Source organism: Sminthopsis crassicaudata, chromosome 1 (assembly GCF_048593235.1).
Source record: "Sminthopsis crassicaudata isolate SCR6 chromosome 1, ASM4859323v1, whole genome shotgun sequence".
NCBI classification, from domain to species: Eukaryota; Metazoa; Chordata; class Mammalia; order Dasyuromorphia; family Dasyuridae; genus Sminthopsis; species Sminthopsis crassicaudata.
Window position 1 is genome coordinate 646,835,294 of NC_133617.1, and position 19,805 is coordinate 646,855,098.

The following is a 19,805-nucleotide window of genomic DNA, read 5'->3' on the forward strand; positions in this document are numbered from 1 at the left end:
AATTAGGAATTCTTCAAAGCCCTTTTGTTAAACACCTATTTTTTCCCTGAAAGATTATATTCAGTTTTGCTTGGTAGGCGATTCTTGTTGTAAGCCAAAATCCTAGTATATCTATCGTATTCCAAGTCCTCCAGTTCTTTAATATAGAAGCTGCCAAATATTATGTAATCCTGACTGTTTCTCCATGATATTTGAATTGTTGGTTTTTTTTAATGTCTGTTTGCAGTACTATCTCTTTGATCTGGGAGCTCTGGCATTTGGCTATGAGCTTCCTGAGAATTTTCATTTGGAGGATCTCTTTCAGGTGGTGACTGGTAGAATTCTTGCAATTTCTATTTTGCCTCTCCTATCAGTCCTCCAAATCATTGACAGTTATCATGTGCCCTTCTGCAACTCCTCTAGACTGAACACATTTCTTTCAATTGACATAAATATGATGGCTCTTACCATGCCAGTTGCCATTCTTTATTTCCACCTTCCCCCCCACCAGAGACTGGGGCTAAGTGACTTGCCCAGGGTCACACAGCTAGGACATGTTAAGTGTCTGAGATTAGATTTGAACTCAGGTCCTCCTGAATTCAGGGCTGGTGCTCTATCCACTGCGCCCCCTAGCTGCCCCAGTTGCCATTCTTTAGCATATACATACTCTTTTAAAATACCATGCCCTGAACTGGACATGCTATTTCAGATATGATTTAACCAGGACACAGTACATAAATGCAAGTTTCCTCCTTATCCTTTTTAAATAATAGTTTTTTAAAATTTTCAAAATACATGCAAAGATGGTTTTTAACATTCACCTTTGTAAAATCTTGTGCTCCGAATTTTTCTTCCTCACTTCCCCTCACCCCCTTTCCCTGAACAGAAAGTAATCTGAATCTAAGTCAAACACGTGCAGTTCTTCTAAACATATTTCCACATAGATCATGCTGCACATATTTTTTCCTTATTCTTAGACTTGCTCAATGGCCTTTTTTGCAACCTTCTACATTGTCCAAAATAAACTGTTAGAGATCATGGGATCTTGATGATTAAAGGTCATCTCTGACACAGATGTTTGAAAAAACACAGAACCTCAACCTGTTCTTTCACTTCCATCCAAACTCCTACTTGCTTTCCATTTTAGGAAAGGTATGTATAGGCTAAAGAAGGGCAATTGGCATGGTAAGAGCCATCATATTTATGTTTTTGTATGAATCCCTGTAAAAAGGATTCATGAAATTAAAACAAAGAAAGATATACGTGCAGAATGTAACCATGGTGGGGTGAACAGCACTTTGACACTGGGCACGGATATCCAAGAGCGAGCTCTTTGGAAGAGAAGGCTTCTCCATGGCAACCACCATCCTTTCCTTTACCCTCAAGGTCCTTCATCTAAAAGGTCACCATCCTCCCAGTCAGGGGAAGATAAGATTGCTCCTTCTCCAACATATCCCCTGAGTTCTTGTCACCCATCACTATCACCATCCTGTACCCTCTTACATGAAAAAAAAAAATCCCTTCATGCAAAGCCACTGGAGTGATAACAAAAGAACCACCGGTCCAGGGGTTTTCTCAGATCAAATGTTATAATAGAACAGCTCTTGTGAAAGCTATTCAGGACAGAAATGTCTTAAGAAAGGTAAGAAAATAAATGGCAATTCCTTTTTGCCCTTGAATGATGCTTCAGGATCCTGTCTCCCCACCCCCACTGCACTTATCTCCTCTCTCTAAATCATTTCTGTACCAGCCGAGGTGGATGGAGACTGCACTTGCTCTGTTTATAGCCACTCCCCTGGTTACCATGGTATCAGCATCTCTCCTGTTTGGTAGTGTTCTCCCCTGCCTGGGGCTGAAGAGCTGAAGAACCAATTCCCAGAAAGATCTTGGTGAGAACATTAACACTGGCAACTAGTGGGAATCAGGGTACAGGGATCGCTGAGCTCACACGTGACAGAGGTAGAGAGAAGGGGCTTAGCAGCGAGAGCACTAGCATGCATTTCTGACCCAGCTTTACCTTTTATCCACACAGGAGAGGAATTACCCAGAGCCCTGAGAACTCCCTGGAATGGACAAGTGGCCACTCCACAGAAGCGTCCCCTCCTTTCCAAAGGCATGCCAGTTAGCTGTTATCTTTCATTTACTTAGCAGGGCTAATTCTACAAGGTAGGGAGTGAGAGAGGGAGTGTAAGTATCATTATTCCCATTTTACAGAAGAGGCAAATAAGTCTCAAAAATCAAATCTAGTTAATAAACATTTATTAAGTAACTACAGTTGGGCAGTGTTCTAAGTGCTGGGGAGCAGGGGGGGAAAGAAAGGCAAAAAATAATCCCTGTTCTCAAGGAGACAATGTGCCAAAAAACAAATGTACAAAATAAAAAGACATGCATGGGATAAACTGGAGATAATCTCAGAGGAGGAGGTACTGACATTAAAAAGGGATGGAGGGGGGCAGTGGGCAGAGCACCAGCCCTGAGTTCAAGTCTGCTCTCAGACACTTAACGCTTCCTAGCTGAGTGACCCTGGGCAAGTCACTTAACCCCAATTGCCTCAGGGAAAAAAAAAAAGGACGGAGAAAAACCTATTGGAGAAAAAGGTAATGTGATTTGCTCAGGATTGTCCAGGTAGTGAATGGTAGACTCTGGATAATAATAATAATAATAATAGCCAAAAATTATTTAGTGCCTATTATGCACTGACTTGGCAATTATCTCATCTGGTTCTCATAACCACCCTGAGAGGTAGGTGCTATTGTTATACCCATTTTACAGATGAGGAAACTGAGGCAGGAGTTAAATGATCTACCCAAGATCACATACCTATTAAGTGTCTGAATTTAGATTTGAATTCAGGTTTTCTTGACTCCAGGCAATCACTGTACCCCCACCCTAAGTCCTGTGCTCGTAAAAGCAGCCTATGATGCTCAAGCCTCTGAATGTCCCCTTTCCATTTCTCCTGCTTTCTTATTTATTTTTTCCTGTGCTCTTCTTATCTGTTTCTTCTTTCTCCCTGGTCTGTTCTCTAGATCTTACTTAAATCCTTACCATTCATACAGAGATTTGGAGAGATTTGCTGAGCCCTATCTTAGAGTATACTCGGTAAATCAGGAGGTAGAATTTCAGAACAGGGGCAGGAAAACCTAAATCTGAAGACCAATTCAGACCCTAGCAAGTCTCCCATTTGGTCATCTACAAAATGATGATCTATAAAATAATAATAAGACCTACCTCCCAGGATTGTTGTGAGGAATAAATGAGATGACCTGTGTTAATCCCTTTGCAAACCTTAAAATGCTAGATAAAAGTTAATTATCATTTTCCTTCTCCTCTTTCTTATTTTGGACTTTACTGGTCTTCTAATATTTAATATCTTCACCTGCTTCTTCTAATGAGAATAGTCCCCAGCCTTCTCTGGTCAAGCATTTGTTTGATGCTTTTTATGTCATTTCTCACTTTTTATTCAATTCAATAAGCATTTCTTAAGTGTGTTCCATGGGTCAAGCAGTGTACTAAGTGTTAAAGAAACAGAGACAAAAATGAAATCTTACTTGTCCTGAGGGAGCTTATATTCTTCCAAGGGAGAACAAACAATCTGAACGTAGATGAATATACACAAAATATAGAAAGTAAAAACAAAGTAATTTGGGTGCTGACATTGAGGAGAGAGGGAGAAGCCAGGAAAAGCTTAATGTAAGTGGTGACTCTGAAAGTGAGCTTTGAAGGAAATTCAAAATTCTGAAAGGCAGAGACAGGAACACAATACATTCCAGGCCAACTAAAAAGTCATGAGGTAGAATATCACATATGGGCAGGTCTTTAAGATCTAAGAGGACCCCTTCTTCCAGGACTTTGTTTTTAATAGGATTTGATTCCCAAATATGCAAAAGAAACATGGTGAAATTCAGAATTACACTGATTGATATATAATGCACAAGCAGGATCACAAGTTGAATGAAGCAAGGAACATCTCCACTGAATTAGTGGTCATTGAGAGGGTCACCTTCTTGTGTTGGACAAGAGAGAATACAAAAATAAATTGTAGGACTTTCCATGCAGTTGAGTCACCTCTGTAAAACTAGGCTTGGTCACTCTAACCAGGAAAAACAAGGGTGGAAGGCCTCCAGTTAGCTTCCTAGGATAAAACAAGTGAATTTAGTCTGCATCTCACAGCTTTGGAGCCTAATACACAGAACTTATAATCACCATTCTGTGGAGTCATAATCAAATTGATTTGATACTGATTAGAATAAAGTAGGGGCCCAAATGAACCATTTCTCACAATAATATACTCAGAATGATTCCTTTGTAAAAATTTCCAATAAAAAATTTTTCATTTTGATGTTATTGACTGATTACAGGAAAAGCAAGCATTTTTCTTTTAATCTAGGGAGCTGAAATTGATAAATTTATCTCTTTAAACCTGAGATAGCACTGATTCTATTTAGGGCAAACATGGGGGAAATGATTTTTTTTTCCAGTTAAAACAAGCAAATAAAATAGCACCCTAAATTGTTGTCCTAGTCATACCAACCAGTTCTTTGCAGATATTTGTAGGTCATTCAAGTAATCAGATGGATAAATCCACGGTTAAAATAAGTCCATGGCCAATATAATGAGATTGTGGTAATAAAATCCAGAGTAAGAATCAATGTAGTTTTTAGTCTCTTCGATGACAAATTATAAAAACTTTTTAGCAGTTGACTCTTATGATGATCAAAAGAAAGAAAATCAAATGAATTTAATGCATGGGGTCTTTATAGCCTCAGAGGAGCTGAATTTAAATCTCATCTCTGGTGTTTACTAAATGTATGACCTTCCTCTAGTCTTTCTGGACTCAGTTTCCTTTTCTGTAAACTGAGGATATGTGAATACTTTATGACCCCTGTAAACTGAGGGTATGTAAACAGTCTTTGTGACTTCTGAGATCCTTTTTTAGCTCTAGAGATATCACAATTTTTCTAGCTATCAGAAAGCATATTTTCTCTGGCTTTTGAGACCTATGTTCCAGAGTACAGTAAGGAAAATGCTTTGAAAATCTTAAAATATTGCAGTACTGAGAGTTGTTATGATTCATAATATATCATTGCAGTCTTTCTCTCATTATTTTACATTTTTTAAAATGATATGTCAATTAGACAATCATTAGGCACATCATCATCATAATAAAGTGTAATTGCTTCTCAATAAAAATAATAATAGAGGAAGACTGAAGGTTTGTACTACCCTGTGAGATAAGTATTGTGGAAGTCATTATTTTCATTTTATATATGTAGAAACTGAAGGTTAGTGGGATTAAGTCATGACTCATAATCATACAACTAATAAGTATCCTAGGCAAGATTCAAATTCATGTCCATCCTGACTCCATGACCAGTGCTTTTCCATTCTATGGATATCCCCTAAATATTCAAATAAAAACGACTTTCACATTCCAGATCCCAGAATCACTCCCTTAATTAGTAAATGGCTAATTTGCACAAAGATCAGATGGGTTTCACATTGGACAAGTTTTGCCAGTTCATTTGGTAACTCTGGTAGGAGGGTTTGTTATCTCTGTCCAGACTCCAAGAATCTGTTGGGAACTACCTACACAGCAAGGCAGGAGTTCACACTGTTCTTTGTATTATTAGGAATTTATAACAGAACCAGGGTAGACAAGCATTAACAAGGCTTTCATGTTAATTTACCTTTCTCTCTCAGATCCCAGCAACCACACTGAGCACAAGCAGTTTCTAGCTGATCTTTCCTTTTCAGTAAACACACAGCCAAGGAACATGACTTTTCTGACTTGCTTCCTGGAATGGCCTTGGCTTGGGCCACATTCATTAGCCATTTTTTTACCTTCTCTCTCTCTCTCTCTGTCTTGTTTTTGTGGTAATCTTTAAAGGAAGGAGTACATTTCAGATATACTGAATCTAGGTGATTAAATCTTGCCCCAAAGTCAAGAGAAAAATAATTATTATATAAGAAATTCCTAGGCACAGGTAATAAAATTATTCACTTATGAACTCCACGAGGAAAGAAATTTAGGATTGCTCTGCTTTTTGTATCTTCTGGATATCTGGATATTCTCTGGGATTATGCTTCTTAGAGTATGAGATTACAAACCATTATAATTTGTCACAATTGAGTAATGGGAACAGATTAAGTAGAAGCTACCAGTATAAAAATAATAATGTTAATTCACAATTACATAGAACTTTACACATTAAAAAGCACTTTAAAACATTGCTTCATTTGATCCTTACAACACCTTTAGGAGGTAGTAGTTACAGAATTATTATTCACACTTTGCAGGTGAGGAAAACTGAGGTCTAAACGAGTGACTGGCATAAGGTGCCATAGATAGTAAGGGGCAGAAGTGTATAATTTCATGCAAATCTCTCCAAGTATCAATTGATGCATAAAATTTGAAGCTTCAAATACAAATATTCTAGTTTCAAATCTTGAACGTGAAATAGATACCTTTTATATTATACCCTGTAAATTAATCTAGAAGATGGCAGCTGAGGGCAAGATATATTTGTGTAAAACCTGCTCACAAATATTTCAATCATTTCTGAACTAAAAATGAAATTGAGAATTTTCTGTAAATCCTAGAGTCAGCTCTTAATTGACTAGGAGCATAAACCAAGGTGACCTTCAACTATCTTTTTCTGTCCACACCTCTTTTGGTTACTTCTGTATACATCCAGGTAAATGCCTTCCCATGATGTCTCAATAAGAACAGAAACTACCCCTCCCCCAGGGAGCCTTTAATGACTCTTTACTGGTGTAACACAAGTTGTGGAAGATCCTGACCAAGCCGGAGAGTGTGCACTCTGATGTATAATTTTGAGTCTATCCTGCCAGTGGGATCAGAAAGGCTCATCATCAGGTACTTGGTCATTACAGGATGGCCAATTTTCGGCCAATCTTTGCTACTCTCTTCCAGCAATTTTTTCTTCCCAATTTCTCATAATCCTTTAATTATACTCAACCCATCATGTATCATAGGTACTTACATACACACCTTTCCTCCTGTAAATTTTAAACTCCTTAAAAGGAGGATGGTCTCATTGAAATAGTGGCCATGAGCCTGCAATGAGACCACCCTCTACTGCAAAGCAATGAGAGACTATTGTTCTTAGAGGTGTTCAGCAACTGAAAAATATAACAGGTGCACAATTTTTGATTCCCCAAGACAAATGGAATGCCAAGAGGAGAGAAAAATACAACTCAGAAGTGTTCAGAAAATCATTGCAATTTCCTCATGCAAATTATTTTAACTTCATCATTCAATATCTCAACTAAGATAAAAATAATGTTAAAATTGAATGATTTCCCTACTTTAAGTAATTCAATACATGTGTTGCATAAGGAGCGTTGGATTTTTAATTTTAAAATGTATATTTTAAATTTGACTCCATCACTTGCTATTTTTAGTTGATCTTGGGTAAGTCAGTTTCCTCAGCAGTAAAATTTGGGGATCAGTCTATATAATCGGTAAGCTTTCTGAAAGCTCTAATGGTCAATGAATCTGTAGTTACTTCACAACTTCAAAGTTCCATGAATATCCCTTGAACCAGTTACTCCCACAGCTCTTTAGGCACTGTTCCCCACAATAATCAGGTACCAAGGAAGAAGGTACCAGCTGCCCCAAATACAATCTTTCCAAACCTTTGTATGTTCACAGTGATGATGCTAAAGAAAGGAAACTCATAAGAGAGGCAAATATAAATTAATAACCTTGTTACAAATCCAGCTGAGTCCAGGGCCTACCTGAGAAGTATTACCTTCTGTCACCATAATATCAAGGAATAAAAGGGCTGTCTTCCAACCCTCACTGAAATTATCTCCTGTCATATCTAAAAGCTGGAAAGTTTTTTTTTCCTACCATATGTGACATTCCACATTATTGAGTCTTTTGGCTCAGTAGACAATTAGAAGACTCTCAGCAGTTAAGTCATAAATGGCTAGAAACCAAACCACAAAGTTTCCTAATGTTTTGAGAGAATGGTGGCTATTGGTGCTTCATTATAAGGAATGGCCCTCTAAGGGGAGCATGATGGGTAGATAGTGAAAAATATAGGTAATATAAAGAGAAAAGACATCAATAAAAAATTTATTTTACACACACACACACACACACACACACACACACAAGCATTGCATGGTCTCAAATCCAGGTCAGGAATTTGCAATGCTCAGATCAAGAACAGATGTTGCTTTGGGAGCACTGAAACTTGCAGATTCCCTAAGATTCCAGAATAACACAACAAGAAATAACCCAAGAAGTAACAGAATGATCCAAAAAGACAAAACCTTGGCCCAAAACATTCTCCCCAGAAGTGCCCAGAACCTGACACTAACATAAAGTCCAAAATCAAAATAGGAGGAAGAAAAATTCCCCCACAAAGAGCTGTTATGGTGATAAGATATATTATATCCTAGTAATATGGTGATAGGAAAACTCAAGAAACAAACTCAATGACTCCAAAACATCTATGACCAAAGCAAAATGTAATTTTGGCATAAACTCAACCAGAATTCTTAGAAGACGTAAAGCAAGAGGGTTTTTTTAATCACTTTATTTTTTTCTATTTTATGAAAGCTTTTTATTTTCAAAACACATGCATAGATACTTTTCAGCATTCACTTTTTCAAAAACCTTGTGTTCCAAATTTTCCTTCCCTTTCCCCCCACTCCCTCCCTAGGTGGCAAGTAATCCAATATATGCTAAACATATGCAATTCTTCTATACATATTTCTACAATTACCATGTTGCTCAAGAAAAATCAGATCCAAACGGAAAAAAAAATTTAGAAAAAAAATTAAATGCTAGCAAACCACAACCAAAAGAGTGGAAATGAAGTCATACTCACTTCCCACAGTCTTCTCTGTATGTAATGGCTCTCCTCATCACAAGATCATTGGAACTGGACTGAATCATCTCATTTTTGAAGAGAGTCACGTCCATCAGAATTGATCATCATATAGTCTTGTTGATACTGTGTATAATGATCTCTTGGTTCTGCTCATTTCACTTAGCATCAGTTCATGTAAGTTCTCCAAGCTTCTCTAAAATCATCCTGCTGATTATTTCTTATAGAACAATAATATTCCATAACATTCACATATCATAATTTATTCAGCCATTCTCCAACTGATGGACATCCATTCAGTTTCTAGTTTCTTGCCAGTAAGAAAAGGGCTGCCAAAGAAAAAGCATTTGATAAAATGAAAAAACCATTCCTGTTAAACACACTAGGGAGTATGGGGGAAATGGACTTTTCCTTAAAATAGGCAATAGCATCATTTAAAACCATCAGTAAGCATCATATATAATGGGGGATAAACTGGGGTGAAACAAGGCTGCCCACTATCACCATTACTATTCAATATTGTATTAGAAATTCTAGCTTTGGCAATAAGAGATGACAAAGAGATTAGAGGAATTAGAGCAGGTAAGGAGGAAACCAAACTATCACTCTTTGAAGATAATATGATAGTATACTTAGAGAACTGCAGAGAATCAACTAAAAAGCTATTAGAAATAGCAAAGTTGCAAGATACAAAATAAATCCACATAAATCCTCAGCATTTTTATACATCACTAACAAAATCTAACAGCAAGAGATACAAAGAGAAATTCCTTCAAAATAATTGTCGATAGCATAAAATATTTGGGACAACAAGCAAACAAATACAAAGGAGCTCCTACAGGATAAAGATCTTTTCTTTAGAACTTAAGATCTTTTTCATTTTCTTTAGGCAAATCACTTTGGTGATTTGAGGATCATTTGAGGATAAATTAGAGTAGGAATGAGATGAGATCAGGCTATTGCAATAGTTCAGACAAGAGGTGATGAGGGCCTGCACTCTAGAGGCAAAGTCAGAAGAAAGAAGTGGATGGACACAAAAGATACTATAGACCCTGGCAAAAAGTTGGATAATGGTAAGGGAGGAGTGGTGGTAGTGGTAACTGATAATGAGGAATCCAGGATAACACCTAGGTTGTGATCCTGAGGAACAGAGAGAATGCTATTGCTCTCTATAGTTATAGGAAGGATAGAATGAAGGGAGATTTTAGAGGGAAAGATAATGAGTTCTGTTTTGGACATGTTGAGTTTAAGGTGTCTCCTAGACATGCAATCTGAGATGCCAAAGCTATGGTCACTCTCACATTCCAGAGTCGTAAAACTCCAGATGGCTTATCTCAAATGCTTGAGTATCTCCTGGGCCCAGATTTTCTGTCTCCTGCTTGACCATCTTCTTGACCTGTCAGAATTTAAAAGTTATGGTCCTTCCTGGAATTTCCACTCCCCCAGTGCTCTGTCCCCCTTGCCTTTGTTTCCCTGATCACTGGAGCCCTATAAAAGTCTCTGGAATTACTTGCTCATTGCTGGATATATTGTACAATTCAGCCAGATGGCTATGGTTAATATGGCTTTGCTAGTCCAAATTCTCCACTATTAAAATATTAAAAACCCTAATGCTCCAAAAACTTAGAGGAGAGTCAAGGAGGAGTAAGAGGTCAGCCTTGTTGATCTAGAAGAATGAGGATTAAGAAAAGGACAATAGATTTGACAACTATAATATCACTGGTAACTTTGAAAAGAACAGTTTCAGTGTAGTGATAAAATTAGAAGCCAAATTAACAGGATAACAGGAAAATATTCAAGAGAGAGAGAGAGATTAAAAACAAGGGATGAATCTGATGGGGTACCAGGGAAACAGAGATAACTGTCACTATATTTAAGGAGCTCATATTCCCAAAGGGAAGACAACATCTCAGTTACTAGGTATAGAAGAGGGTTGGAACCTATTCTCAGAAGAAAGGCCCTAGAAAAAAAGTCTTCCTATGAGAAGTGACTTCCAAGTTGAGTCTCATAGGAAGCCAGGAGGGAGAGTGGAGGAAAGAGAGCATTCCTGAAATGGGGGCTGCCATGGAGTGTCAAGGAAAAGCAAATAAGCTCAATGTTATTTATTGGAGGGTAAAGAATAGGAAAGCTGGAAGGGTAAGAAGGAGTACCCTGAAAACCAGGATCCCATTACTATAGTGCTTCTTCACCAGAAGCCCAGGAACTTCCCTTTCCTCCTCTAGTGCTCTAAGTAGGTCTCTTTATGACTTCCACTTACACACAATTGCAGGTGGGGTTGGAAGAGCTGGAGGTTAAATCCTGCCATTGACATTTATCACTGGAGTGACTTCAAAAAAGTCACAAGCTTCTAGGTTGTAGTTTCCTCATCTGTAAAATGAGGAGATGGGAACTGATGGCATCTGAGACCCACCCTATCACTGGATCTATGTATGACAAGGACCAGCAGGATGATTCTCTTCTGCTTTGCCATCCCAACTCCTCCCTCACCATAGAGGTAAATAACATTTAGTCACAAGGACTCATCTAGAGAAGAGTCAATGTGGTTTCATGGCTACCATGCTAATCTTAAGAAGATCTGGATTCAAATCCTATCTCTGACACTTACTAATTCTGTAACCAGTAGTGAGTCACAACCTTATTATTTTTGTTACTTGATACTAATACTAATAATAATACTAAAATAGTAGATGAGTTACCAGGATTGGGACATTGTGATCTTGTTTTAATTATTAATTTGGTTTGGTCCTTATCCAAGATAAATTCAACCAATTGCATATTTCATTTTAAAAATGCATATGAGTCAACAATGTAGTGCTGGGGAAAAAAAAAACACAACGTGATTCTGGAACATATTAGAACAAAAACATTATCCAGGGACATATTAGAAAAAAATATGCCATTGTAGAGCTAGGGAGGCATCCTTTATTGGATGAACTTTTCAGAGGTTTCTTAGGTTTTATATATAGCACAGGCTGAGTGTACATTAGAAAAGAAAATGGAAGTATGGAAGGAGAGTTCAGAAAAGTTAAAAAGATCATGAAATAAAATATAGTTCACATCAAAAAATTTTATGGAATTTGATACCATAGAAATTGATTTTTGCTTAGGTTTATTTTTTATTTTATGCTTTAGTTTTCTCTAATTGTATAAGCTTATGTTTTGCACCCAAATTTCCCAAATCTAATGTTATTTTTCTTCCTCTCCACTCCCATTTCTAAAGATCTACAGCATGAATCAGATGAGTAATGTAAGATTTATTTTCAGGATCTGTTTCTTAAAGTATATATAAGGACCTAATTTGTACTGTTTATTTTCTGTGGACTTGACTGTGGTGTCTATAGGGGGGAAAGGGGGAAATATTTACTCCACTCTTGGAGAAACCAAGTGGAAATCTTGGACATTACAAGCTGGAGGAAAGTCACTTTGTCTGTCCATTAAGACAGTGACAAAATGAAGGGAATTCATGTGTCTTAGCTAAGTCTATTGGTACAACTCCCTTCTTCCCTAAGGAAGATTTGAGGAAAATATAAATAAGGGCTGCATAGAATGACGTATAGACCTAATTCAATTTATCCACATTAATAGTTAATATTTACATAAATTTTTATATAATGACATCAACATAATATTTACAAAGCTTCTGTCATCCAGCTGAAGACAGTACTTTGTAAAGCTCAAAGCACTAGAGGGATTTTTTGTTGTAATGTCAAAATTTTAGATTCTCAAGTCTACTTCTCCTCATCCAGTGTTACAATTTATCTGTTTGAAGCTATTGAAATTTCAAAGAAATAACTACCAGGGGACACTTGGGAGTAAAAGAGGCAAATGATTTTTTCTTCAGAGTAGTGGATCAAGAAGAAGGGCACGTAGTCAGTATAGGGAAGAGGTCAAAGAAATTTACTGTTTGTGACTCACCTTGAAATAATAACTTAGTAGGGGACAGACTAATTGCAGACTCTGGAACATGATAAACTTTAAAAATGCTGATTTGTATTTGCATTTCTCTAGTTAATGATGTTTTAGAGCTTTTCCTCATAAGACTACAAATTGTTTTGATTTCTTTATTGGAAAATTTCCTGTTGAACAGAAGCAAGAGAACACTGTAAACAGTAATAGTAATATTGCTTTAGAATGACTGAGCAAATAAATCATTTTGACTATTATAAATATCCAAATTAACTATAAAAGACATGAAGAAAGATGTTATCTGAATGATAAATGGAAGTATAATGTTTAACTTTTATCATACTGCTTATTTTCTTGGGGAGGGTGGAGGTAAGAAAAGGAGGAAGAAAAATTTGGAACACAAAGTCTTACAAAAATGAATATTGAAAACTATCTTTACATGTATTTTGAAAAATAAAATATTATTGAGAAAATTTTTTTAAATTTTAAATAAAAGTATTATTGAATAACTTATATATATATACATATACATATTATGCATGTATAATGGTAGCCATCTCAAAGGAAGTGGGAGGGGAAGGAAAAAAGTGGGGGGAGAAGAAAATGAGCAAAAAATTTACATTTTAACTTTATTGTATATTTTAAAGGACTAGTAAATTGTACATAATAAATTTGTAGTTTCACATGCAATTTTTTATTATATTATGTAATGAAAATACTTGTTTGAATCCATAAACTTAAAAATAAATGAATGAATGAATGAATAGAAAAAAATCACGCTTGTTGGATGACCTATGTAACTCATTTAGAGTTTTCTAGCAAAAGAGTTGAATAAGTGCTGCTCTTCCTCTGAGGATAACATATGACAGCTCCAATAAATGGTGGCAGAAGCAAGCTAGCTGACAAGCAATGGCCAGAAACCTTGAAGGTAAAGTGGAAAAGCAGCAATAAGAGTTGCTAGCTCTTGGCCACATCATAGGATATGCTAGAAGTAGAAAGAAAATTTAATTAGACTTAGCCAGCTATCTCAAAACAAAGCTATCAGTTTTCTAGAAAGTTTTCTTCTCCCAATAATGTAGGCGTCTACAGCTGATTGCATTCATATATTGGGGGAGAAGAGGCAACTTTGAGAAAATGCTGTTACTTTGCTATTCTGTCTTAATTAAATGCATTGCTATTTGATTTATGATGCCTTCGTGCTTTTTTGGAAAAGAATACACTGAATGAAGCTTGAGCTTCTCACAAACCTTCAATCATCCAGTTGAGAACAGTACTTTGTAAAGCTGAAAGCACTGGAGGGATTTTTTGTTGTAATGTCAAAGTTTTAGATTATCAAGTCTACTCCTCCTTGGTAGTACTCAAAAGTGCTCATTCCTCATTACTCAAAATTTCTCATACTAAATACAGGTTAGCAATGAATTCCTGAGTCAAGAAGGATTTCATGAGATCCCAGAGTATAGTATAAATGATATACTTATTATGTAATGGAATGTATAAGATATTATTGGATAAAATATCTATATATACACACATATATATATATATACACACACAGAGATATTTGGTTATGAAGACTAGATATTTGGTTATGGAGACTAGAAGTTATATTATTGGGTTAACTCCAGGAAAAGCCTTTACAATAGTCATGGACCCATACTCTGACTTTTTGCTTTTTCAGTTGAAGTTACTATTTATCAAGGATTAGTTTCTCTTTACTCAGTCAGCCAGCACCAAAAATAAGATAAATTCTGATCATGATTGCAGTTCTTCCTTGCTGCCCATCACCTTTTCAGATATCTTGGTCTCTCTGATCACTCTTCTCCTCCACAGGTTTCTGGGACATCACTGTCTCCTAATTCTTGCTGACCTCTCTTTCTCTGTCTTTTTTACTGGTTCCCATAGGTATCCACCAGGAAATGCTTGAGCCCTCTTCTCTTCTCCTTCAATATTTCTCTTGGTGATCTCATAGCTCCCATGGATGTAATTGCCATCCTTATCCTGACAATTCTCAAATTTAACTATCCTGCCCCAGCCTGTCTTCCAGTCTCACATCTCCAACTATCTTACAGACATCTCAAACCGGATGTTCAGTAGATATCTTAAATTCAACATATGCAAAGTAGAACTCATTCTCTTTCCCTCTAAATCCTCCCTCTACCTACCTTCCCTATTAAGAATAAAGGGCAACATCAAAGTCCTAGTTCCTCAGGCTAACAAGCTAAGAGTCATGATGGACTCCCCATCATCTCTCACCCCTCCTTTCCAATCTTGTCAGGGCCTGTTGATTTCATCTTTGCAACATCTCTCCAATATGTTCCCTTTTCTCCTCTGACACACTGTTCTCACTCTAGTATCCGCTTTTATGACTTTACACCTAGATTCTTGTAACAGCTTACTGGTATATCTGCCTGCCTTAAGTCTTTGCATTTCAATCCATCCTCCATCAAGTCATCAAAGTTATTTTCTAATACCCCCTATTCAATAAACTCCAGTGGCTTCCTATTGCCTCTAGCATCAAAAACAAAATTGTCTTTTTAAAATATCCTTCATAAGTGGAAATCTTCAACATAAAGAAGAGCCAACTCACTTCCAGTTGATCAATGATGGACAGAGGTAGCTACACCCAGAGAAGAAACACTGGGAAGTGAATGTAAATTGTTAGCACTAATATCTGTCTGCCCAGGTTACATGTACCTTCGGAATCTAATGCTTATTGTGCAACAAGAAAATGGTATTTACACACATGTATTGTATCTAGGTTATATTGTAACACATGTAAAATGTATGGGATTGCCTGTCATCGGGGGGAGGGAGTAGAAGGAGGGGGGATGATTTGGAAAAATGAATACAAGGGATAATATTATAAAAAAAATATATAATAAAAACATTTTTAAAAATTAAGCTAACTGTAACACTATTTTATTACCTACTGGAAATTACATTTTAATTATTACATTAATGGCAATAAGAGTAGAGTATCTGGAACATTGCAATTGTTTAATGAATGAATATTTGCTATTGAAAAAATATCCTTCATAACTGATACTGAGTGAAATGAGCAGAACCAGGAGATCATTAAACACGGCAACAAGAAGACTATACGATGATCAATTCTGATGGACGTGAATATCTTCAACATAGAAAAGATCTAATTCACTTCCAGTTGATCAATGATGGACAGAAATAACTACACCCAGAGAAGGAACACTGGGAAATGAGTGTAAACTGTTTGCACTATTGTCTTTCTACCCAGGTTACTTATACCTTCGGAATCCAATTCTTACTGTGCAACAAGAAAACTGGATTTACACACATATATTGTATCTAGGTTATATTGTAACACATGTAAAATGTATGGGATTGCCTGTCATCTAGGGAAGGGAGTAGAGGGAGGGAGGGGAAATTTTGGAAAAATGAATACAAGGGATAATGTTATAAAAAAAATTACTCATGCATATGTACTGTCAAAAAAATTATAATTATAAAATAAATAAATAAATAAAATATCCTTCATAACCCAGCCCCCTTCCTAATCTTCTTATATCCTACTCCCCAATTCATACTCTTCAGTTCAGTCATACTGGTTTCCTAGTTATTCCACAAATAAAACACCCAATCTCTTTATTTTAGGCATTCATTCTCTCTGGTTTTCCCCCATGCCCAAAACATTCTCCCTTCCCAACTCCAACTACTGACTTCTCTGAGTTTTTTAAGACCCAACTAAAATCTCATCTTGTACAAGAAGACTCCCCTAGCTCCTCTTAATTCCCATATCTTCCCTCTGTTAATTATTTCCTCTTTATCATGTATGTAGCTTGCTTTGTATATATTTGTTTGTTGTCTCCCTCATTATTTTGGATATTCCTTAAGAAAAGGGACTGTCTTTTGTCTCTTTTTATATCCCTAGGGCTTACCACTATGTCCCTGACACATAGTAGGTGCTTAACAAATGTTTACTGATTGATTGATAAGATCTGTACTTTTTCCTGTCCAATCTTCCTTTGGGGCATAGAATTTTCTTTTCTCAAGAGGGTCCTAAGTCACTTAGCATACAGAATGAGTATCTTAATTCTGTCCTGGACACATATTTATTGTTTATATAATAAATCCACTATATTTCCAGTAATCTGGAGTCTGAACTATAAAGTCACACATGACTGTAATTCAATAATTGAAGTGACCATATCCATTAGCTAAAGAGACTACTTAATGATATCCACTAATGATATCCACTTTGGGATGTCCTTCCATTAAACCTTACTATATTCTATAATTATCTCTCCTACTTATTATTATTAGTCACTTATTGCATTTCTTAATCTGAACTCAAGCATCGATTGGGATGCTCAGGGACAATAAGTAATTTCGTTCATCATTTTCTCTTGTGATCTAATTTTTCCCAAAAAAAAGTTTCTGAGGGTAATGGGGAATGTAAGTTGAGAGATAGGGATTGAATATCAAACTCTTGTTGAGCTTTTTTGATCAAAGTCTGTCTTCAGAATACAAGACACGTGTAACTGAAACAAACACTCAGTTACTCAATCTGCTCCTATCTCAACCTTCAGCCCATAATGGTCTTTTACAAAGTACCTGAAGTACCCATTGGCTCCTGCTTTAACTAAGCAAGTTCACCTGTCTATGATGAGAGAAAAAAAAAAAACTATCCTGTAGAGTTCATGCAACCGTATCTCATAAATGAAAAGAACCACAAAATAGTCTTGTAATCTTAGAGCTGGGACCATCTAGAAACCATTGAGTAAAACCCCTGAATTTTAAAGAAAAGGGAGGGATAGTTGAAACTGCAGTAATTAAATGCCATTGATTAACACTCAAGAGGAAATTGATTTTATAAGGAATTCCATGATGTAATGGAGAGTTGTTTGATTGATTTTCCAAAGTACAGAATTTAACAGAGGAAAAATAACAAGGATATCCTGAAAGTGGACTCAGGGCACTCTGGAGCAGAACAATAGCCCAGGGGAACAACCGTAGCAAAGGAGTAGCTCCACTAACTGATTGTGTCCAACCACACCCTTTCGTACTATCTCCAGCATTTGAAGGTATCTGTGATCTTCTCAATATGGGCATTCCCTTCAAAAATATAGCTTAAAATCATCCATGATTATCCATCTTGTATAGTTCTTGTCCATATCTTTCCATAAATTCATCACCAGGAGTCTAACCAATATGCTGAATGGGTTCTTCCTTGAGTTTTCTTAATGTTGTGTGTGAAACAGCGAAACAGTATGGGAGAAGGGCTGTTCAAATTCTACTAATTGTCCTCCTTAGCCTAGTTGGTTTTCCAGGTAAAAATGCCTCAATTGCTTCCGCCCAAATTCATTTCCAGTAAATAAACCCAGACTAGCAAAAGCTGCAGTAAAACAAAGTCCCACCAGCACAAAATGTCAATAGACTTTTGTTGTACCCACAGGGAAAAGCCCTAAAGGGGAAAAGACAATACAGGATAACTATATCAGGGTATATAATTAGTAGGAACTGAGAGCAAGGTGTCTGCCATACAGCATCTATTCCTGATACTCTTCAAGGTCCAAACAATTTTGATCATAGAGACCTGTCCCCTTTCTTTGTAGCAATTGCATCTGCATGTGTTTCTCTCTCCTAGATCTATGTGGCTTCTCACATTGGTAAAACAAGACAAACACATAAAAACAAAATTCAATCAACATTTATTAAGAGACTTTTACATAAGGCAACAATCTGAAGTAGATATAGCAGTTGCATAATATTTGCTCTGTAGTCCTGGACATTTAACCTCTGAAATCTCTTAAAATAATTTAAGTTCTGAAACAGATTACTGTTCAACATTGTAAATACAGAAGAGTTATCGATCAATAATCTGTATTTGTGAGAAAGTTCCTTAATTTAAATTCCCTACAGCAATGAAATTGCAGATCCCATACAAAAAAGCAAAAATGCCTGTGTTAGGTGCTAGGAATACCAAAATGAAAAAATTGCATAGTCCTTTTATTGTAATCCCTTACAATCTAAACTAAAAAATAATAATACAAGATAACCCAAGATAAAACTGTAAGTCTAGTACGAAAGTCGCAAGTTACTTCTTAATACCTAATTCACTGAAGAATTTTCTTTCTAATTCATCAATGAAAATTTAAGTTGGCTGAAGTAAATAACAAAGTATCATTATGTTCTGAAACTAAGAAATTAATAAATAAATCAATAAAACGATTGAAATGCAAAAAAAGAAAGTAAGGAGCACTAGAATTTCAGAAGAGGAAGAAAACAGTTTGGTAGAAATTGTTTGGGAACTATTGCCTTTCATGGATAAATAAAACTTGAAAGGTCAGAGCCTAAAAGAGTATAGGGCAGAGAACTAGAAATACTGAAGAACTAGCATGGATTTAGAGTTGGAAGAGACTGTTTGTGGTCACCTTTGAACATAGCCCTCATTTTTTAAGTAAGGAAACTAGGTCCCGAGGAAATTAAATGTTATAATGAATTCTCTAAGGTTATACACAAGTCTTCTCCCTGTACAATGTACATCTCCAGTGTTTTGAGGCCAAAGGGGGGAAAAAAGAGTTTCACAAAGAAGGAGGTGGTTCACAGTGAACAATACTAAGGACAGGTCAGGAAAAATGTAAACTAAAAAAAAAAAAATTCATTGGAATTTGGACTTGGAGATTAAGAGACTGTTGGTAACCTTTAACAATTCAGTGGCAGGATATTGGTGAGAAGTTTGATTGCATAAGATTAGTGAATAAATGAGTGGTGATAAAGTAGAGATAACAAACAGCTGGGAATTTTTTTTTTTTTTTTTTAATTTGGAAGTGCATACTGTCTATCTACCCAGGTTACTTATACCTTCGGAATCCAATTCTTAATGTGCAACAAGAAATTGGATTTACACACATATATTGTATCTAGGTTATACTGTAACACATGTAAAATGTATGGGATTGCCTGTCATCTAGGGGAGGGAGGGGAAAATTTGGAAAAATGAATACAAGGGATAATGTTATAAAAAAAATTACTCCTGCATATGTACTGTCAAAAAAATGTATAATTATAAAATTAATT